The 24,602-nt window shown below is 40.6% G+C and overlaps 1 protein-coding gene across 3 annotated transcripts in view; it reads right to left on the reverse strand.

The window, feature by feature from the left end:
- Positions 1 to 23,991, reverse strand: part of dlgap4b (discs, large (Drosophila) homolog-associated protein 4b) — a 109,263-nt gene extending 85,272 nt beyond the window's left edge. Inside the window, exon 1 of one of the 3 annotated variants that reach the window (XM_071494081.1) lies at positions 23,493 to 23,987. The gene's annotated coding sequence lies outside the window, so the exon portion shown is untranslated. Of the gene's footprint in view, positions 1 to 23,492 lie in introns of all 3 variants that reach the window. The other 2 variants (XM_071494082.1, XM_071494083.1) reach the window with 2 other exon arrangements.
- Between the last annotated feature and the right edge of the window lie 611 nt (positions 23,992 to 24,602).

The raw sequence follows: 24,602 nt of genomic DNA on the forward strand, positions 1-24,602 counted from the left end.
GTGGCCCTCAGGTAAGGAAACTGCAGGGGGTGCAGCAAAGGACGTCGGGGAAGGCTCAGCAATGCTGGGATGGAGTTGTGTGGCACTACAGGATGCACAAATGCATGTGGAGTTGTTACACCCGCAAGGACAACGGGTGGAAAAATAGTAAAAATATGCACACACGTGGAATTTCCACAGTGAGCGTTTTTATTTACCACCACGCAAGCTAGCGTTACATTCTTTTTCTCTCTTCTTTCTTTCTTTTCTCTCTCGGCCCGTGGCGCGGAAACAACAACAACAAACACAGATCCCAGACTTTTCAAAATAAGATCTCTTTTCGGATCACGAATAATACTATATGGTGGTATTAACTTTTAACCCTCAAGAAAGAGATAAACAATGAATACATGACTGACTTGTTAACATCTTAGCTTTGTAACTCTTTCAGAGAATACGTTTCTACTATTATTTAGTAGAGTTTAAACATATCCCATGAATTACTTCTCATGACCACAATATCATTATCAGAGAATTTTTAAATCTTATTGGACTATGAATTTCCCATTTTTTTAAAGCTTGTAACAAACAATTATGATGCTCATTTTTTAACTTGTCACAGAGGCACCAGGTTCTGGTGAAGGCAGCATGGATGCAGGTGGTGGAGAGAGGAATCCACAGCTTGGAGCAGGAGGAAACTGAGGCCATGTTGGGGATGTGTGCCGTGGGACTCATGCTGCTTCAAGCAGCAGTAAAGTCCGTCCACTAGAGTTCCTCCACCAACCAACTTGGCAAGAGTGGTCATGCCCATGAGGAGGATGGTTTGGGTAAGATGTTAAAACATGGGTAGAAGCCTCAGCTGAAGTGATAGAACTGTAGGAGTCAATATCAGGCACAACAAGACACCAGAAGAAGTCCTATCCAATCCAGTTGTGGTTTATTTGGGCTAATACGTACAGGTGGTGGTCTAGGCAATTAAGGTGGACAACCATTGAAGGTGCTTTTTCATGTAAACAGAAAATATAAACCATGTGCTACCATACCACTTACTTACATTAAATTAATACACTTATCTAAGGTTATCAAGTGTTGAAATGTACAACAGCTAAGTTGCTAACTTTAGCACAACATCTCAAGCAAAATACTGCAAGGCCTAAAGAACAAGGGAACTCATTTGCACTCAGACAAACAATTGCTACCAGGAGAGAGCCCAGGGTTCTGGCAGATGGCAAAAGGGGTCACACCTGAACTCAGTCCTCGATATAACCTGTAACAAAGCCAGGCCCCTCCTCCTTCCTGCTCCTCCTGAGACAGCTCTTCCTCCTCCAGACATGCTCTTCATATCAGTACAGTTTATATTATTACTGGTATTCTGTGGACATAATTGATTTATTTGGCTACTTGAGGGCAAGAATGAGCTGCAAACAGCACTGATATATTGCCTCCTCATAAAATTGACATGGCAAATGTGTTAGCAAAGCGTTAACACATCCCGCAGACACAGAGCAACATTAACATTCATTTGGAGTCGTGTTTGTGTCTATCTGATAAATGTACAGTTTGATAATTCTCTTTGGTTTTGTCACTACAAGTGACCCCAGTCACATAAACACATTAATCTGATCCACAGTTAATATTAAAATATTGATTAGTACGGCTTTAAATAATAAAATTCATTGTTGTCTCATTGGCTGATTACTGGGTTTATTGTTTACAAATATGAATTTGCAGCGCAAAATAAAATTGTCATCTAATCTTTGGCAGCTTGGCAAGCAGCGGGTGGCTTTGTATGCCAAGAATAACTTATTGTGTGAGTTTGTGTGCATGTGTGTGTGTACACAGTGAACATGTATGAGGGCTTACTTGTGTCTGTGTGAGCACGTCAGGCCTGTGCCAACACTGAATGAGAGCAAAGTGGCTGAAACAAACTGTGTTTTCGAACAGCTGACTGTGGAGGACTAGATGGATGGAGGCAACTTTGTCCCTCTGCCCCATCATCGGTAGAGAGCATGAGAGGCCACTCAACAGAGAGGGAGTGAGGAGGAGGGACACAGAGAGTAGAAATGGCAGTAAGGAGGTGGTAAGAGGGGAGAGTGAGCAAGGTGAGAGGAGAGCAATATCAAGGAGAGTTAGTAAGATGGAGTCAGAGTGGGGAAGTTTTGATGTAAAGACATGGCAGTTGTTGCCTCTTGGCGAGGAGAATCATCCTTTTCATTTCGACCAGCGTGACCTTGAAAGAATCTCAATATATCAGCAGGCTGAGCTTTGTAACACAGACAATCAAGTACATACAGCTGCACCGCACTTGACACGCATGTGAACACACAAATTATTCTTAGCCTTCAGAGAACTACTGGCAATGAAATCTCCTCACAATCCGCTTATTAGAGCAAAACCTTCACAACAAATTAAATTCTTAATGAGCCTAATTAAAATTCAGAACAGGAAAGTGTGATTAGTGTGATTGTGTTCGGTTATTGACCCCTGAACAATGTGTGCACTGCAAGGATTTGTTTACCATGAAGGTGGATTGAACAGCACAAAACAAAGTGAAAACAAATACCAGTAATTATAATGTTATTATCAGCAAATATAACTAAGGCTCATTGAAAACAGTTGATGAGAAATTAGAGGCTTAATATAGCCAGAAACCTACTGTATGTGTTTAGCTACTCCCAACAAGCCAGTTGTTTTATATGTACAACTTGTGCACGTTGTAATTTAATTCTCCATGACTGTGACGCTGTAGTGTTGGTCATACAACACTCATAATGAAAACAGAGAAAGTCGAAAGAGAAAAACAGAAATCTTTATTGTACACTTAAACTCAAACTCATGCACACAAAACCTTGTTTCGAGTTGTTTTGACTCAAGGCGCTGAATGAATATTTTGCCGGTTTGTTGTGGAGGTGTGCACTAAGTAAATTAGCACAAAACAGGGCCTTGGGCGCACAAAATTACAATTACATGGAATTAGCTGCACAGACTCTTACTGTTTGAAAAAGGTGACCTCAGGATCTAAAAAATTGCAAACCTGTACCTGAGTGTGTCTCATTTCAGCGATTCGCCTCAGCCTCCTGTCACTTCTTATTTCTGCATGTGGTGTGATTATAACAGACAAAAAAGTAATACTTCATTGCTGTGTAAACGGACAGAAACAGTTGCCAGGCTTCTGCTACGCTGGTCAGTTTAAGGTATTCTGAGCTACAGAGGGAGAACATCTTAAATAAAAACATGACGTCCCGAATGTGGCCTTCATCTCACATCCTCATTATTCACATGCAACGTTATTCAGGGTGAAAAGCCACAAATGTCAGCGTCTCATTTGTCACCAAGAAGTTCCTCAGCCACATTTTTACAACAAAATTTTCCATAAATACACAACACATCCTACGTCACCAAATGAGGTCAGGACTTGATGAACTGAATGAAGTTGACTCACAGGCTTACAGCACAGCCCTGCTGCAGTAGTAGCACAGTTTTCTAATGAGCTGAATGAGTGTCGGCGTGACCTCCTGGTGACCTCTGTGCGCAGATAAGGTTCTGGTCAGCCTGACTACTGTTTTGGTGAGTGAGGGCTACAGCTGGCATGTTGCATTAGCGCACTTAAAGGAGGGTGAATGAGGTCAGGCTTATCAGGCAAATGGATTTTTGGATTGAATTGTGGAGTACACTAAAAGCATCTGAATAAAGCTACCTTTGTTATTTTTAGCAACTTTGAAAATTAGATATGTTTGACATTTCAAATGTTCCAGTGCAGGAGATCACAGACAAAGCTACAAAATAGTCTGATATTTATCCAGCAAAGGATGGAGCATAGAGGATAGAGAACAACTGAACAGTAGTCACACACTTTCACATCTGTCATACTCAGACCTGCCACAAAGCACTTTGCACATTCATGGTAACTGTGGCTGAGATGCTTTTGTCACTGAGACTAACACTCAACACTTAAGTCTCACAGGTATTTTTGAATGCCCAGTATATTTACAGATCTGATATTCTGGGATAGCTGTACTTGGAGTGGATTTGACTGTGAGAATTAAACAGCTTAACTGAAACTGAAACATTACAAAAACCGGCGTAGACTGAATGAAATATGAAATAAAAAATGTACGCAAATGCTGTGATAATATTTATTATTCATTATTCATTAGGAATAGTGCATTTGCACTATTTCAAATGAGTCATTTAATGTTGCTGCCACACATCTGCAGGACAGGTTTCTACCTCATGTCTGTAGTGTCAGTCCTGCAACTGAAGTGAGCTATTATCTCCAAACATGGGCAACCCCTGAGGATTAACTGCCAATCCTTCTTAAATCTGCCCTCATCGTAAAAACCATGACACAAGCTCTTGCAGAGGATATTGTTGGTGCAGCACAAACATTTATAATAATACCAACAGGCACTGTCAGGACCCCATCACTATGAGCTATCAACAGCCTAACTTCACCAGCTAGCTCTACCCTAGGGTTCAAATGTCAGTCTGTCACAGCGATTTGCTAATCCTGTTGCAGATGTCCCGCTGAGAAGTTGAGAGCTTCCTCCTCTGTTGTTATGTAGACTTTGCTTTTAGTATGTTACTTGTCTCCTCAAGAGATTATTCTTCCTTTAATCATTTTTAAATTAGAACAAAGTGATCTGCTCTAATGAATCAGCTAGACAAGACAGAAAGGGACTAAACAGTAGATGAGCCTCAGTCCAGAATAATCTCACAGTGCTTTTCTCTCCTCGCATATTTAACATAAATGTCCCCAGGTATGGCAGTGTATGCCAATTGAGATTGTTCTGTGGTGTTCATGCAAACTAGTGCATGAAATCCTGCAGGAGAAAAACAGGTTTTGGTGACATGAGTCACATCAGTGTTACCAGTTTATATATTCTCTTAAGCAACTGTCACTGCCATGTTAACACTCTTATTGCCAATTTCAAATGCTAGAGCAATAAGATGAAATAACTCGAAGATGACAGATGAATCATTTCCAAACTTTCCTTTTAAGTACAGTTTTTGGAGGGAGACTTGACACGAATCAAGCCCATGTAAGAATTGGCAGTTTGTTCATAAAACACATCAGTGCTTTGGCCTTGGTATGAATCAACAATGATGAAAGTCAGTCTTCTTAAACCATACAACTCCCACATGTTGCAACACATTGCCAATGGCTGGCGTAGAGACAAAATCTGATGGTTTCTTGTGTTGTCAGGACATGGTCCAGGTCATTGTATAGGTCAAAAACAAGGACAGTGGCAGCTGCAGTAGGGGTGGGGTGCGTGGGGGCAGAGAAAGAGAGAGGGAAGGGAGAGGAACAGAGAGAGTGCAGTGGGAACAAAGGAGGAATAGAGCACTAGCATTAAAAGAGACAGAAGCTGACCTCACAGCACCCTGGCATTAGCTTGCTGAGAAGACAGCATGGTTTGAACAAATCAAAACTTTCCACTTCAAAATAATGCACATTTAATATTAGCTTCCTATCAGACCAGTAAACAGTCAGACATATATGGACATGCTCTCTGCATCAAGGCAAGGACATATGTAAATATACAAACATATCTATGTACAGTATATCTCTTTCTCTGCCACAAACACAGACTAGACTTTTTTCCATCACCAGAAGGTTCAAACAGGTCAAAACTCCAGCAACATTTGTAGTCAACAGAAGAATTATTTTTTGGGGTGCTATGCCACAATAAACGGTCAAAGTTTGTTCCAAGGTCCCCTTTTGTACACCCCTTTAAGTTCACCTCTCCAGGTTTTTAACTTAACATGGTGGCACCCATGTCCCCTATTGGACATCCCCCATCAACCTGGGACAACGATTGGCCTGAGGCCACATGACCACAGGCCCAACCCACCCTTGAAGAAGCTCCAAAGGCAGTTATGAATGTGTCCATGCATGATTGGTTGTTTTATATTTTTTATTTATTTCATTATTTAAACGTCACCTGTGAGGTGTTCTATAATGACCCTGATGAAGGCCACAAGCTGAAACACGTTGGTCAAATAAAATTTCTCTGTTGACTGCAAGTGTTGCTGGAGTTTTGACCTGTTTGGACCTTTTCCTTTCTCCATGTACCTTGGAAGCAGGTGAAGTTGTGCCAGATAGCTTATTTTGTTTCTACACCATCACCAGAAGGTTAACAGTTCACCATCATGCTCTCACATCTCCCTCTATTTTCTGCTTAACAAAGCCGGTCGTTCTGTCAGTGCTGCAGATTAAATGAAGAACAGTTTCCTCCTCAAGTCAATTTTACCAAGGTAGCGTCGAAATAGCTTGGCTATTTTTGCCCTCTGAGTCTGTTCATGTGTGTGTGTGTGTGTGTGTGTGTGTGTGTGTGTGTGTGAGCCCATATGTGGCAATTTCCACAGCCAAGACAACCTTGACAGCCACCCACTGCACAGTACCACACCTCCATCTCCATATCATTCTTCATCTGCGGAGAACTTCATTACTTTTCTTCATCCATTACTTGTCTTCTTCATTGTCAAACATCATTTTTATTTCCTCCTCTCCTCTCCTCTCTTCATCGGAGCACCATTCCCATTTTCACTGACAGCAGTGCTGGCAATTAGGTCAGCATTTGGCCTATTTCAAGCACGAGGAACTCAGGGCCTAGATTTGCTAGATTTTGTCATTCAAGACCATCAAAGACGTTAATAAATCACACATAAGCAACATGTATGAAAAGCTTTAGAGGCAAAACTGTCAAAACATGCCTGATTTGTGTGTCACAAAGCATACTTTGTGTTGTACTTTCGAAGAGGTCAAGTGAGGTTTTGCATCAAATATGCATGGGCTCATGTGGCCGGCTAACAGCCGCGGACAACTGCAAAGTGTACTGCCGTTGTGAAGGTCAACCTTCTCTTACAGCATCTTTGACACACTCAGTGAGTGTCCAGATGGCTCAGCAGACCAAGTCGCATGTATCTACTTGCAGTATCACGTAGTGTGAATTCTGCTTATGACCTTGGTCACGCGACATGACCTGTGAGATGTTAAATAAGTAAGTGGGTTGACTGAAGCACTAAGCCTGGAGCTGATTACCACGCAGGTCATTGATCATCAAACAGCAGTGACCTCATACAGTATTTCGAGACTGCATTATCATGTGAAGCCCTGCGAGATTTATCGATACACAAACAGCTGCTGTATGTTAATGTATTGTTGCACGACTTTGTAAGCACTACACAAACATTTATAAGACTGCTTCATAACACACTATAGTGTAGTTATAATCAGATACACGGACATTTAAAGTGCTTATCATGTACAGTATTTATCAACAATTATAATTTGTATTACAAAGACACATTTTATATCATTACATCTGTATTTCATTATATTGTCATTCTGTTTATCTGTTCTCCATTTATGGGTGCTCACAGGACTAGATTAAACACACTACACTCACTGAACACTTTATTAGGAACACCATACTAATATTGGGTAGAACCTCCCTTCACTCACAAAACAGCCTCAGTACTTCGTGGCCTGGATTCAATAAGATTTTGGAAACATTCTTTTGAGACTCCATGTTGACATGAGCACATCACATCACTTCATTTCTGCTGATTTTTCAGCTGCACATTTATGCTGCCAATCTCCTGTTCTATCACATCCCAAAGGTGTTCTGTTGGATTCAGATCTGGTGACTGGGGAGGCCACTGAAGTTCACTGAACTCACTGTCATGTTCATGAAGCCAGTTTGAGATGATGTTTGCTTTGTGACATGGTGCATTATCACTGAAAAAAAATCTTACAGTATATTAATGAAATCATTAAAATAGCTTAAAATCCCACTGCACCACACTGTACCTGTACACTTCAGTAAGTGATGCACTCACTGTGGGGACTTAATGTGATGAATTTGTTGATTGCTGCCTTAGGGGCACTTAAAATAATGCTCCACTTGTAAGCAGTTAGGCCACCGAGTTATATTTCATTCCTACATTAAATTCATTTCTCTACAGGATCACAGCATTTTGTATTGCATCCTCTAACTTGCACTACCTGTGCAGCTGTTGTAGGGCAGGATACATGAGAATTTCTGCTGGGAAACTCACTTCAGGACAAGCACTTGTCACAGCAGGAGGAGGATACATGTCTGTCAGTAAAACAGCCTAAAGGCAACAATAACCGTCTTGTCACAGGCAGTAGCTACTATCTTGCAATAGTGCTCCACTTAGCAAGCACAGGTGCTTCAAGTGTTATCTGTAGGAAATATTTCTTTGTGGTACTTTATCTGCAAACAACAAACAAAAACGGTTATTTTTCTTATTTATTCTTATATTATTATTATTATTATTATTATTATTATTATTATTATTATTTAGGCATTTCAGTACTCACTGTGTACAGTAACAATTCTCATGGGAGCTTCTTGATCTTTACAAAAGCATTGAGTGTGACCTCCATTACTTCCAGTGTTGCTCTCCTGGGGCCTGACAGACCAGCACAAACCAAGTCCCCCTCCAGTGCTTTGTAACTGTGAGTCACTGACACACAAACCTGATCAGCCTGACATAGGTTGACTGCAGTACACCATCCACTGACACTCTTGCTTGCTCCCTTATGGTTTTAGGCCATGTCCCGCTTAGGATGAACTCCCCTGACTCTTCATCTGGCACCATCATGAAGTCAAACTTTTAATTTGTCCAATACCTTAGTTTATAACTGGACAACCAATGACATTCCCATCAGCCTCAGCTGTACTTCATGTTTAGTGCTTATCAACAAATGTTACCGCACTAACACTCTAAACTAAGATAGTGAACATGGTAAACATTTCACATGCTAAACATCAGTATGTTACCATTATCAATGTGGGCATGTTAACATGCTGACATTTAGTTCAAAGCACAGCTGTGCTTAAGCACAGCTTCACAGAGCCACTAGCACAGCTAAAGACTTAGTCTTGTCAAGACAAAACACCCACCATTGAAACTGAAAACTGACACAAAAACTCAAATCAATGTATACACACACCACACACATGCACACAAGGCCCCCCAAGGCAAGGAGCTCAGTCAGTTTGAGCTGTTATTCCCACTAAGTGCTCTAGTGCATTCAGTGTTGCTCTCCCTCTGAAATCAATTGATTTGTCACACTAGTGATTTTGCATCATTGCCTCAACCAATTTCTCGCTCTTTTTTTTTTTTTTTTGTTAGCTTACAATGTTAGGCACCATTGAAGAGACATGGGGCATGACTGCTGGATAGATAGACAGAGACCACCAGCCACGCAGCAATAAGATCACATGCACAAGCACCACATCATTGTATTATTCCTGTCCCATTTTAAATGTATTCACACGTCAATTCAGCATGGTGGCAGCAATGAGTGAAATGCTGAATGGTTCAGCGTAAGCCCAGTCATTTATGAAGATTACAGTCCTTTGCCCCAAAAGCCATTTGTCTGTTATTTCATTGCATAAACCAATGCTCATGTTCAAACATGATTTCATTATAATCTGCTCTGTAATGCCATTAACATATATGGGCCAGATTCAAGCTGGCTGTATGCAGCTGGTAAGCCTGCAAAGGCCACACATACAATGAGCAAAGATAAGAAAAAACAGGTCATGGGCTCTTAACATGGAGGTTACATGATTCATATGATAGTAGCAAAGAGTACCCTGACATGACTAACAATACTAGAAATGTCTCGCAGTCACATGTAGAGAGAATAAATACATTTTTATCAGGGTGATTCATTCATTTCAAATGGGCTTCTGTATCACACTGATCAATGGAGCCCATTTAAAATCACAGTCACCAGAGTGCATTGTTATTGTCGCCATAAAACATAAAGCATGGATCATGCAGCACTTTAAAGGTTAATGATATGCTCAGTAGTAATACTCTCTCCTCCCGCATATACAATATGCTATATAGTGTGCAGTGCATTGCATTACAGCACATTTAATGGCATGGATTTCTCAAAAGCAGAGGATTTGCCTTCATTTTAGCTCATTGTCATATTTTGGATTATTTCTGTTCCAAAATTTGACAAATGACCTTATGATAATTCTGACAGCAGCTCCCCAAAGAAGAAAAAAATGACCAAAAATCAGAAACAAAAACCAAAGCAAAGGTTAGCATAGAACAAAGTGGCAATGAAAAGTGTGAACTTGAACCAAGTGGCACCTGCTTCCATCACCTGCTTTTGTGAATTTTTGTTATTCACTTGCTACAAATACAGGTAGAGGGCAAGTAATACATTCTGTCAAATGTGGGTAATTTAATATATTTTACACCATCTATAAAACTGATTATTCAGAAAACAACAGTGTGGTTGTAAGCACTGTGTGCAAGAAAGATACCATGTTCTTTCGATGCAGTTCAATGTGTCCATTGTGATGTGCACACATAAATAGTTAGCGATAAAGATTAGTTCTGAGTGTTGGAAAGCGGAGGTAAGTCCTCAGTGTATGATGTTTACTGGAGGAGTCTGAGAAATGAAATACCAGCTGCACTTGTCTATAAATGGTTTTCGCTGTTTATACTGCAGCAGTTCTTTTCATTACCAGCGTGTACCTTCTGTGATTCATGATTAAAGTATAATAACCTCCACCACGGGTGCATTGGTTGGAGCATCAACTCTAATAAAGTCATTCTGAGACCAAACAGCACAAGATATTCGCTTTTGCAATGCTATAGAAAGGAGAAACTACCAAGTAAACTGACTTCCTAAATCTTTGTCAGTTAGAGTTGTGGACAAGTGCTCATTATTGTGGAGAATGCTGTTACATGAATCATTTTCTCTGTTGCTACAGTGCCGAATGCAGCAGGCAGGATTTTAACAATCACATAGCTCTAACTCTGGTATCTGGCTAGTTATCCATTTTTAGAATTCACTGTAAGGTTTGGCTGGTCTCACTGACAGTGTTTATCCTCCAGGTATGTATCTGGCCTCTTACACTGTTGTCACAAATATGCTACATCAACAGCACCATATCATTAAACTCATAAAATCCAAGTTTCTACAAATTATGTTTATATGCACAACGCTGCATAAGATTTTGTTTTAGATGTTTAATTGTTAAATTGTAACATCAATTACAGTATGTATGCTCAAATCCTACAGGCCAAACCACATATCTGTTTAATTGATACAATATAACAAACAACAATCGATATGTTATGTGTTATTATTACATCAGAAATTGGCAAGTAGAGCCAAGAGTAATGATCAGACAAAAATGGCTCAGATCAAAGAAGCGTTTTATTGCTTCTCGACAGGAATCTGAAAATATTGTATTGAGATCTTTTATCCTTATTGCTCACATCTGTCACTGGTGCAGTAAAAAGCTGGTGTAATATGGTAAGTGCTCCTGTGCCAAGAGGGCTTATTCCTCCCTTCACAACTTCTCAAATGCACTGACAAGCTGTCAGTGACTCAGCCCGACAAGAGTAAGCGAGGAAGGTTAGCATGAATTAGCTCTCCAGTGCTAAGCTACTGTGAGGTTGATAAAAAGGATGATATAATTAGCTGCACTCTCCTCTGATAAGGCAAGGTCACCTCAGGCCATTCAATCAAGAGCCACGTATGAGTTGACTGGCATTGATAACCTTGTTCATCTTCTGACTGGAGAAGCAGTCAGTGATGCAAGGATAAGGTTACTGACTAAGAGTTGAGCTTTCAGTGGATGGTTTGATTGCTGTTGGGGTTATAGAAAAGTCCTATTTGGTCTTTTAAAGGAGCTATTTGTAAGTTTTGCTATTGCTATATAGCCAGTGTTAGCATTAACAGCTGTTTACTAACCAGTCAAGAACTTCAGCCATCCATGTGCTTACAAGACAAGTATGCCCTCTGAGAAGCACTACTTCTTCAGGGCAGACTGGATGCTACAGTGACTCGCTATCAGAAAGTGACGAGGCCAGGCCAGGGCTAGCTGATTAGCATGTTAACTTCAGAAGAAGAAAACAAGAGCTAGAAATAGAAACAAATCAAGAAGGTTTCTTTCCACCGCTGTAGACAGCTCTGAGTGAGTAAAGGTATGAATTTTAATGCTTGACTCGCAAAGTTTCTTCTAGACTGGTAAGTAAACACCTTTTAATGCTTACAAATCATGCTAGTGGTTTTGTTGTATACTGACTTTAACTGTCAACAAGTTAATTTATTAATGATTTTTAATGTGTTTTTTTTTTTAAGTTAAATCCTTCACATTTGCAAGCTGAAACACACAAACACGCACAAAATGTATACAGTAATATGAACAGCTTATGATGAACTTTGTTTTACCGACTGTTGGGGATTTTGCTGATAAACCAGCTGAACACAAATTTAAAGGGGCATCAGCTTCTAATCTCATGGGAACAGCTCTTTGATTGGCAGGCACACAAAAGTCACTTTAGAAAGAAAAAAATCCAACAAAGCCTTGATTGACACTGACAGAGAACAATAAGCGAGGCAATGAGAAACCTGACATCAGTTGTATGGGGGAAACAAGCTGTTTTTGTAGTTACAGATCAAAGGCAATACCCCGATCTATAGATTTATTAATAAACCACATTAAGTACATGTCTGAGCTTTATAACTCATTGCTCATTTGGTCTCTGCATCTGGCATTTTCCCTGTCTGTCTATTTATCTTCTCTATCCTAACTCCCCTCTCCTCTTTTCCCCTGTCTCTGTGATATCCTTTATGAGTCACCTGCAGGTCTTTGCTGCCGAGGACTCCAGTAATTACTCCAAAACAACTCATATCGAAAGTCATGGCATGTTTATTTATATTTTAAACACAGGGCATATCAAAGTGCTTCACAAATGCGAAGTAGAATTCAAAAATCTAAATAGACTAGAAGAAGACAGGGATATAAATTAGCATAAAAAACAATAAATGAAGAATAAAAGCATAAGGTAAACATTATAAAAATAAACCATGGACATAAAAGCTGTATTACTTAATTTACAGGGGATGTCTCCCTTTTTGCTCAAACTAGTATAGCAATCATACAAGTCACACCATAATAGCATATATACACGCCCTGTATGTGCATAGAGTCTACATTCACACAAATAAACAAACACTTAACAAATCTTTATCAAGCTTACCATCTCTGGCTTCCACTGTGGAAACAACTGCACTTGGTCTGAATCAGAAATGAGACAATAAATCTCTCTCAACTGCTGCACAAACTAATCAAAACCCAAACAAAGACCCACGTCTGAGAAATTTTGTGCTGTATTTATGTGGCATCTTATACTGTTATGTCTTGGTGCCAGCTTAATCAGCCTTATTTCAGGCAATTAGTGAGAGAAACCAAACTCTCTATGTAATCTTTTGCAGCCTTTTCAGTGCCATGCTGTTATTCCTCCTGAGGTGAATGCTGTATTTGTTAATATACAATTAGTGTCAAAAATCAGCCCTGTGTAACAGTGGAATTATGCATCATGGCTCATCGCAGTATCAGGAGCATGCAGTGACTTTTACGGATAGGCAAGCACATACAAGCAGCCAACCCCACCTACTACACTAACAACAAAAATATGGACCAGACTAAAACATACCTTTTCATGACAGTAGCAGAAGCAAGTCTCTCATAAATTCAGGGCCTGTCCTGTCTCCTGGCTTTGTGCTGCCTGCCTTTCCTGTGCTTCCCTGAAAGTCTCACTCCTGCATCTTGCTGCTCTCTGCCTTGACATCTTCACTTTTCACCATCCTGGGTGGAGAAGTTTTAGCCTTATTCTTCTCTCATGGCATGTTCACCCTCATGCAGTCCAGGAAAAGATACAGAAGCATCAGATCAAAGACTGCTCGGCTATTAAACAGCTTCTTTCCCACTGCAATCAGACTGATTAACGAGAATGGGAACTGCATATAAGAGGCTGTTCCTTTAAAAACAAATATTTTATCAAACTACTTATTTTATTCTATTTTAGTATAATCTTAGTTTATTCATTAGTGATCTTATTTATTAACTTATAATTTTACAGGCTGCTTTGCACTGAATTCTGACTGATGGATGTGTGAAACTCAATTTCGTTTTTATGTGCACCATAAAAATGACAGAAAAAGAACTGACACTAAACATATCAAATGTGCAGTATAGAGGAAAAATATTTGAAAGTCACTTCTATCAAAAATTTCTACCAACTGACAATGAGACACTCCCGTGACAGTACAGGACAGAATCCTGTATTTTCCAGCCTCCGTGTTATCAATTTTTTCTGTCTCATCATCTGGACTGTGGTTGGGAAGCGCAGGGGAGATGTGGGAACTTCAGTCTTGAGGAGCTGTAACATTTACTTACTGACAAACAGCCTAAAGTGCACGTACATTGTACTGCAATCAGAGCAGAGCTATACTGCTAACTGCTAACCAACTAGCTAACTCTCTACTCCATTCGCCAACATCACCCCCTCTCCCATCTCTCTGTCTCTCTCTCTCCCACCACCCACACAACCTACATACTGAGCTATTCCTGAAAGGAGCTGTGCCACGTCTGTAACAATATTCTGCCTCAAACTTCTCAAACTTACAGCAGCTCTTGCAGAGATGATTTGCTTGTTCACATGCTACTGCTGCCACTTAATGCTTAATGTTTCCACACACATCTGCGCGTGTGCATTATGTCTGCAATATCATAACTGATCTCAGACCAGTAGAAGCTGAGCCAAGGACAGCTTGCCTAGCGCCCTTTGGCTGTAGCTAATAGCCAGTCAAAGATCACAGGATTATACTAAATGTGCTTGCACAAACCGCTTGCCAAGCTCCAGTCTTTGTCAATGGGACACAGTCACACCCACAAAAATGACAGAACCGATAAGTACAACGGCTGGAAGTGAAGCTAGCTTTCAGAGACAATACCCTGCTGCCACCACAAGTGGGCAATAAATTACATGATGAATACAAACGGGCATTAGATCCTTCATGGGGCAGGATGCTGTTCTGAGATCAGACGTAAGGAGAGATGTCGCTTCCACTTCAGTATTGTTCTATATGATGTCTATTCTATGTCTCTTATTGCATAATATTTGTTTTAACATAGTGTAGACACAGTTTCACTACTTACGGTGACATGGTAACACAGACACGCACACACAGACACACACCCACACTGTGATAGAGATGGAGAGGGTGAATTGTTATTTCTATGGGTACTGGAGAGCTATAGGAGAACCATAAAAGTCTTTGAAAGCATTTTACCAATCACTGGGGGGCGTTGAGGTCAAGCCCTAAAATCTCACTGACACGAAAACATAACCTCTGTCCTTTCTTAGCTCACACACATCCATCAGCTACACTTCATTTCTTTAACTTCCTGAGAAATCTACATTTTTATGAGCAGACTATAAACATACCACTGTTTCATTCATTCAATATGCAGGTGCACATATTGAACTCGACAACACAGTACCTTCCACAATACTCTGCCGACAAAGAAAAGCAGCAGGCCACTGATGCAATACTGTGAGTTAGCACAACGAGAGAGGAAACATGAACTCAAATACTCAAAATAGCACCTTTCACAAAATTACAACAATAAAACAATAAAATGTTAAAAACAAATAAAAGTCAGTGAAATAAATAAACAGAATGGATTAAAATGCATAAAAAACCATCCGACTTAAAACTCTGGCAATAAATTACAAGGTAGCTTAGATAAAAGCCAGGCTAAAGAGAGAAGTCTTGAGGTTTCTTTTAAAAATGTCAACAGTGGTGGACAGCACACTCATGGAAAATTGAAAGCTTTTTTCCACCCACCTTTTGCAATTTCAAAAAAAGATTTTGTTCATCTTGACTAAGCTCTGTCTGAGTGTGTGAAACTGTTCTTACACATTGATTCCTTGGTTAACTCCTGTAATAAACTGTGAAAATTGAAACAAAATGTTAGAAGCTAACAATGTGCAATTTATCAGTCAGATGAGTTCTCCTCTTGTATTGTACAGGCCATGCAGATGACATTATTATGCAGTGTTCACAGACAGTATCCAAGTGAATCCATTCATCTTAACACAATGCGTGTAAGTGCGCATGTGTGTGTGTGTGTGTGTGTGTGTGTCTGTGTGTGTGTGTGTGTGTGTGTGAAAGAGAGAGGGAGAGATGTTTACTGGGGCATTGTGAATACATTTAACAAGTAAATTGAACACAGAGGTGGGCCTCCTCTCAGCTTGTTCTCGTGTTCTCTAATTTCATTTTTCCACCTGGCTCTCCGGTGGGGGCCTTGCATCTCAATGAGGCTCCGTCTGGCTGGGAAGTGGCCTCACTTCCAATAAAATACAAGTCTCTCATGCTTTAACAATAGGGGACGGGGGGCAAAACATTATCAAGGAAATAAGTGGGGTGATGTTTTTTAAAGAGGGATGAAGAGGGACTGGTGTTCCTAAGCTAACTGTCTCTTGGTTTCATAATGAGCGTGACATGAGAGTGGTATTGATCTTTTCACATAACTCTCAGCAAGAAAACAAATAAGCTTATTTCCCAAAATGTTAAAACATTTTTTTGATAAACTTCATTTCCACGCAGTTAAATGTTTTGTATTTATTTTAAATAATTTAATTATTTACCACAAAAATCTATAATTTATCCTGATGCACTGTAGGCATCTGCATATATATCAACATGAATTAGGTTAATTTCCACATTAAGACAGATCATCTTATCTGTATTAGTTGGCAGTAGTACACAAATATAATCTCTAAAGTAAACAGAGGTTTTTTTTAACATTTCTAAATACATGGGAAGGTCATGTGGTGAAGATGAAGATTAGGTTGTGTCAGAATTACTGGAGGTAAACCTACAACAGAGCCATCATCCAGTCCTCCACAGTCTCTGCTATGCTCCTGACAGGGACCTTTTCACTCTGCTGGGTTTCCAGGTCTCTGCTGCCACTGTTATCATTTAGCAGCTGATAGCTTGACCTCTCCTTACCGACACACATCTTTTGACTGCGGCCATTTTCTCACCATTATGTTTATCTATGGGCCTGTGCTGCCAGAGACTGGGGGCTAGTTGCTGAGGCTATCATTCATAGCAGAGAGGAGGAAAGGATTAAGGCCACTGAGAAAGAGCAGGAGAGATGGGGGTCTGCATCTTAATGCAGGCCTGAGTGTGGAATAGCCTTGTTATTAGGCGGCTTGGTGGAGAGGCTGGGTGGGTTGGTGGGTGACCAGTGATGGGAGGCAGGATTAGGGTGAGGGGAGAAAAAGCAGATGCAGAAAAATTTAAAAAAAAAATAAGGATAAGAAAGACAGAAGAGATAAACAGATGCACAGTACAAAAAAGAACATCATGTACAGTACACAGGAGACCTGCTCTTCTCAATGCTGCGAGTACTGCAAACATTTGATTGTTTCATGTTATTTCATTCATAACACTGATGTATAATTCCATTAAATTTTTACCATCTCATCTCTTACTTTTCAATCTCAAAATTAATCAGTGTTTAAAAGCCTTGATTATCAGAGTAGGAGAAATAATGATCACATGATTTGCATAAATAAATCCTCATGTTCATTTATTTGTCTTTCATTCCCTCTACTTTTTAATAACATTAAATTGTTGTGGTTCTTCTGTGGTGGTGTGCGCTGTAACCTTTTGGTTATTGGGGCACCCCAGGAATGAGTTTTTTGTTGTTTTATTATGTTCTTTTACCAAAGCTCAATAGTTCAAGCAAATGTGTCACACTAAAGTTAAACAACATAAAGCTGCAAAAGTAGCAGAGTTCCTCCAATCTCTCTGCCGAGGAAAGTTAAGACAGTAATAGTCTTGCATTTCCACAGTGATGTGTCAGTGCTGGAGAATGGTTTGGGCTGCAGCTAGAGAAACAACGCATTGACTTGTTTGCATTTCTTTAGCCTAGGATGCAACGATGGTGTCCCAGCAAAATAGTGTTGGGGGAAGTGTTTTGGTGCAGGTGGGGAAGCAACTGCTGTCATTAAATAGGCCAATCCCCTGTAAAGACAACGCCACCAGAAACAACAGATGTTTGTCAACTGTGTGACAACTGTGTGACTGCACAATCCAAATCTCCATCAAGACTTGCCATTTTCAGCATGTAGGTTGCTGTTGTTTTCAGTATCGAAGGGGATCTTGGAAATGGTAACAGGCAGGGAAAGCAGAAAGGGAGGAGAATGCCGCCTGAAATAGGCACCCAATGTCAGGCTTATACCCACAGCCTACATCGACTAAGGCAGCACAAACTAAAATGTTTCATCAGTGACAGAAATGTGCCTGAATAGATGAGTTTGGTTTCTAATAAACTCTTTCTTCAATATTTGGTTGAGGTGACTGAAAGGAAAACAGTTCACACAAACAGAAGGATCTCTGCATTAAAGTCAGTCATCACTCAGAGCTTATACAGGCACACACAAAGCAGCCCAGTGTATACATGTAGACACAGAAACATAAACCCAACATGAATCCATTGTAACTGCATTTCACTCTCCACTGGCATCCTTACAGCCAGGGAATCGCCACAAAGAAAAACTCTCTCAGCCAGAACAGCTGGAAAGGAAAAGGAATCCTGAACATTATTGAAAACAGCTAAATCATTACTGCTGCACACAGGAACTGAATCCAGGTGCCTATATAACTCAAACTTGTTACATTCTTTGTGGTATTTGGTCTGTTGATCGCTTTAAGCGCCATCAGATGGATGGCACTTGTTTCCACAAATAGTGTAAGCACCTGACACACACACTATAATCACTTTTTCATTTGTTGAGTCTGGATCTGGATGTATGACTCCATACTGTTACAGTGCCAAGAAGAGACTCAACTGAGATGAAGTCAGCAGATGTCTCATGGTGCAGTGACTGACTGAACACCAGACATTCCTCTGAGCTAGGCTATCAAATACAAAATCACAAACACACACACACACACACACACACACACACACACACACATGCACACACACATCCTTTCATACTGTAGCTAGCATTAAATTGAAATGAAAACCTGAGATTCGTTTTTAATTTCTCTCAGGCATACCCTTGTTGACCTCAGGTGGGTGTTTTGAACGACTTTATTTGGTCATTAGCAAAGCTTTGAAAAGTACATAATTATCCTTGGGGTTCCACCGAGTTTAAGCTTTGTAGAATAGAAAATATGCAGAACCACTGTGTGAAAAATTTTCTGTGGCTGCTTATTTGGATGCATCGCGTGCATTTTAAATAGGCAGGATATAAACATTTGGCTTATCAGTATGCAAACTTTGCACATAGGGCCTTTTACCAGGTCTGACCAGTGCTCTCATATGGTACTGATTAGCATTAGAGCACTGTGCTATTCAAACTAAATATTATCTTGTGTACAATTCAGACCCGAGTTCACTACAGTCGCTTCTGCCAAGTGTCCATGCAGGGCACAGTCTTGCTTTGAGTAAGAGTGGGTCAGGATGTGTTTAGTTTTGACACCAGAGGCTCAGGTTAGTGTGCAGTCTCATACCAGCAGTTAAATGTCATTACTGTGATTATCTTTACCTAACTTTAAGTGTTTTCGTTGCCTAAACCTTACAATTCCTGTAGGACTAATAAATGGGAAAACAGTGGCAATGACCATTCAAAAATATCACTAATAATCCAGGAGTTTGCAGGATCCTATATCTTGACAAGTGGGTTGTGATACCTCCCTAAATTCTTGACTTGTAGGTGCAAAAACAGCTTCTGTTTGCACTGTTAATGAGTGCTTCCTTGTGTCACACCAACCATAGTAGCACGTCATGTTGTGTGCAGAATTACAACACCCTCAGTGGTAAAGGCCCCCCCCACCCCCACCCTTGCCCGCCTGAACCTCTGCCAGCCTTGGTATCCCAGCACAGCACAGCTAGCATGGCTATTAGCCGCAGGGCAGGTGAAAAGACAGTTTGGCACCCATTCCTCAGCCTGCAGCCTCTGGGGAAGTGAGACGTAAGGTTTAATTAGAGTGGATATTCTCGGGTTTTGGACAAGTCGAGGAGGCTTTAATTGATGTCAAAAGTGTCTTATGTCATGTCAGCGATGCGCACACCACACTGCTTTGATTTCAGGGGGAAACGAGGGAGGTAGAGAGAGAGGGAGGGGTGCATGACCTCTTTCCAAGTGTTTGGTTTTAAGCAAAGACAGAATCAGCAAGTTTCATGACAAGTGAAATGTGAATGTTTGACGTAAGAGCAAGTGGGGAAAAGTAAGCAAAACAGAGAAGAAGAAGTGCAACACTGACTCTGACATTTTCTATAATCACACACCGTTTTGTTAGTGTGATATTCAGTAATCAGCAGATGGGGGAGAATTGTGCCAGGACGTCATTTGAATGACAAACATTCAGTTTAATTATCTTTCATGGCAATCACTGCAGTTTCCTAAGGAAATTACTGACGGTGACTTTGAGCCTTTGCTTAGCATAATCCAGTTTACTGACAATATCCCTGTTGATTTTCCTGCATCTCAACTATCTTATAATAAAGACAGTTTGCTTATTGTCCAATATCCCACAGGCATTTCTGGAACTGAAAATAAGTCCTTGGCAAACAGGTGATTGTTTGAAATTCTCACATCGTCAATTATTCAGTTTTGACATTGCTGATTATACCTGCCAACTGCTATGGAAGGTAAATAAACAAATGAGATGTCTTTTTTGTGTGTGCTCTCAAATCAAAACAAACGCACACTCGTCATCCAAAACAATGTGTAACAATATTGTAAATAGACATGAAGCTGTGATCAATTTCTAAAGCGCTTTACCGAGAACAAGTATGAAAGGACACAGTAATATGAAAGATTTGGTTCCTTCTGCAGACACAATTTCCTACTGGGGGGGATAACAACATCTTATCTCTCTAGTGAGGCCATTTAAATATAGACTTCTGCTACTTTATCTGCTTCTGCAGCTTCAGAGTCTGTTGATACATGATCATAGACTTCCTTTTATGTTTTCATCCTTGAACTTCAGCGACAGTGACATCAAAATTTTGTCTTTAACCTTTTGTATAAGACATCAACATTGTAACTCATATTTACTGCAGCAACATTAAAGCATCCAGTTAAATATTAATTATTACTGAGCCTGCACACTCCAAACAGTCACAACACCCTGGCGAACTTTCTGCAGAAACACAAGCAGGAAAATTTTTTCCCTTTTCCCCATATTGCCTTCATCTCTCCATTGATGCAATGGGGTGTAATCGAGACCCCCTGACTGAGCAGTGGAATACACACCTCCGACTCTGCAGATATTTAATACAGGACTGCACTATACATTATAAATGGCCCTTTGCAATATACGAAGCCACTGCGCAAACAGAGAAAATAGAAATGACCTGCCCTTGAATACCGCTGGGGTTTGGAAGTTCTATTTCTTTCTGTCCATACAATATGAGACGCGAAATACAGGCATTCATTGCAGACTTGAATAAATAGATAACCTTGTTCTGAGTTTACAGAAGTCGTAATGCACAGTAGGCAACAACAACTCAAGAGGATGTGCAGAACGTCGACAAACAAACTGAAGAAAATAGACACAAAAAAAAAATCAAATCGTGACACAAGAGGATGCATATGAGAGTTAAGTGCAAAGATCACAGGTTTTATCAAATAATACCCAACATGGCTGTGGGCTGGTATGCCTCTTTGAGTGTGTGCGTGTGCATGTGTGTGTATGTGTGCGTGCCCGTGTGTGACAAGCAGAGAGGGCAGAGTGCTGCTGAGAGTGATGAGATGCGATGAGACACAGTTTGAGTGAGTGCATACTAGCAGGAGGGAGAGAGAGGTAGAGTGTGTGACAGTGCATAAGAGAGCTTTTTTTTTTTTTTTTTTTTGCAGTTGAAGCAAATTGAGGCCACTAACGCAGCAGTTAGGCTGCTTTTCAGGTCACTCAAAAGGCTGTGCTAAAAGGGTAGCTAGACCTAAATCCATTGTTAATTTGATGGAATGAAAGACACTGCAACCTACTAAAGGATCCAAGCATGTTGTAGTACATCAAGAGACTACAACATGTCTCATGTCATCTATACAGTGGGGCAGCACTAGAGTTAATTTGATTAAACCGTTGGGAAAAATACTATTGATTTATCTTGACTGTTAGCCCTAGCTGAGCACAGCAGGATCTGGAAATACAGCTTCCTTTAGTGCCAAACAGAGATAGCCAGATTCTTCTGATTATTTATGACACTCAGTTTACAGTTTGCCACAGTGTTTGCTCAACATTTTTGTTGCAGACAACATCCTCAGTCTTCTGAGCGGGCCCCGCTCATCCATGCTGTGGGAAAGTGACTGCTGAGTGGACAGAGCTGGATGGGTGATTCATTTGAGTTTGTGGAGTAATTGACCTTGTAAATATGGAACTAGGAGTCTGAGCTAAATCATCGTCTCTGGAAGCAGGCTAAATGTTAGGACGCTCCAGTGGCCACTTGACAGCCATTTCTCTTTCTTTTTCTTATCACTCGAAAGACCCCCGAATTTATTGTTGTTTACAGAAAACTAATTTGTCACATTTTTCATTCACCATAGAACAGACGCTAGTTCTGGTTGTCTCAATTTTCAGTGTAACAAATAGGGGGGAAACAGACCCTACTTCATTCATGACTGTGAAGAGTGTCTGAGTGTTTTTACCCTATGAAATGATGCCTCTTGATGTTTAACAGTCAACAGAGACAGACATAACAAGTGTCTCAGCTTCTTCAAGGCCACCTGACATTGTGGTGGAGAGCAAGCTCCTGTTTCTCAAATCTGCAGACTTTACTTTAATAGGCAATGTATAGCATACTGTAGGCTGTAGCTTTAAAATACATGTAACTTTGAGGATGGCCTCTTATTATTTGAGAAATTACAGCTCCCAAGACCCTAACCCTATTGGTAAAAATCAATTATATTGATTGTGTGTCTAATGTGTAAATCAACTATACAGTAAATAGTAAACTCTAGACACCATACTGTCTTTCTAAAAGATTTTTCACTGTATCACAGTAGCTTTCAAACTCATACTTACTCCCACTTCCTCCTCCTGTCTTTCATTTACATGCACATGCAGAGGACTGATCCTATACCTATACTGATTTTTATGTCATTAACCAAACCTGACAAGCCTGAAATGTCAGCCGGCCGGTAGCCTACCACCCAAGACTCCAAACCTCCATTCTGCATTTCTTTACCTGTCAAAAACGATATTGCTGAGAAAACCGCGGAGGAGGAGCTGCATCATTTCAGACACACACCACAACATCACACAGACAGATCGCCCACTGTTGTTTTGTTCATCCACATAGACATCCAGCAGACCCACGTCCTACCAGGGCGCCTGAGATATGTTCAAGAAATAGCCGGTGTTATCTTAAAAACCTGCAAAGGCGCAGTGTAAATATTGAGTCCAAAACAGCGTTTGATTCAGCATGAGTCACCTCCCCACCCACTTTGGACGAAATGTTCACTCCTGTCCGACAGATTTCACTTAATATGTAAAACAGACATAGCTGCATTCAGTGGGCAACGCGTAGGCTGCGAGACACAAGCATCAACCAGTAATTCAACAGTTCTGGTGCCTGTATAGCCCCAGTGTGTGTGTGTGTGTGTGTGTGTGTGTGTGTGTTTACCTTCGGGTGAGCACGCCTCTTGACAATTGGAGAAGACGACCTGGAGGATTTATCCGTGTTTTGCCCCTAACTTCCCGAGCAGGGCATCTGTTTCTGAGGACGTGTTGAGAGAGGAGAAGTACAAGAAGAAGAAGAAGAAGAAGAAGAAGAAGAAGAAGAAGAAGAAAAAGAAGAAGAAGAAGAAGAAGAAGAAGAAGACACTAGCGAGCGTCTCTGTGATGAGCAGCAGCCGGTGCTCTCCGTTGAGAGCCGGTTTTGTCCTTTGACGCTTTATTTGTCCGGTGAGTTTGTGTGTCTCCGGCGGAGGGGGAAGCAAAAGCCCCGGTCCACGGTGGTCTCCATTACCGAGCTCTGTGTTCGTCTCTAGGTTTAGAGACGACAGACATTTAAGGCTACATAAGCAGAGAGACGGACGGAGAGGCAGACAGATGGGTAGGTAGAGAGAGAGAGAGAGAGAGAGGAGGACTTCCTCTGTCCGTCAGGCTGCCAGGCGAGCCGGGATAGATACTGAGACACTGCTGCAACCCACCAACAAACTCCAGAGAGAGAGAGAGAGAGAGAGGGCAAGAGAGAGAGAGGGAGGGAGAGAGAGAGAGAGCGATGGCAAATCACAAGTGAAAGGCTTCAGTGTATTTAGGCTACCAGTCATTCACTTTTAGATATTTGTTTTCACTTGTACTCAGACAAATTCATTTTAAGTTTTAGGACACTGTGCTAACACAACAGCTGACCATGTAGTAAACTGTGCTGCTGTGCTTTAGAAATTTGCATGTGTTTTGTCGATTGTACCTGGCATTCACTGGCTGCCATTTCTCTCTATCTGACATGAAAATGAAGGAGCGAATGCTTGAAACTTGCTCAAATTGTGCCATCACAGCAAACATCAGGTCTTATCCGAAACTTAATCCAACTTAAATCCACCTGTATTACAGGGAATATCATTTAACAGGTAACTATCCTGACTGCTTAAACAATTGATAGGATATTGTGTCAAATTTGTGTCATACAAACAGAGAAATATACGTTATTATTATATTAAATTATATATATAATATATACATATATATTATATAAGAAACTGTTTGTATGACAATGATAATATCATTATAT

Source organism: Trachinotus anak, unplaced genomic scaffold, assembly GCF_046630095.1.
Source record: "Trachinotus anak isolate AG129_WGS33_773 ecotype Australia unplaced genomic scaffold, CSIRO_AGI_Tana_v1 ptg000013l, whole genome shotgun sequence".
In the NCBI taxonomy this organism is placed as follows: domain Eukaryota; kingdom Metazoa; phylum Chordata; class Actinopteri; order Carangiformes; family Carangidae; genus Trachinotus; species Trachinotus anak.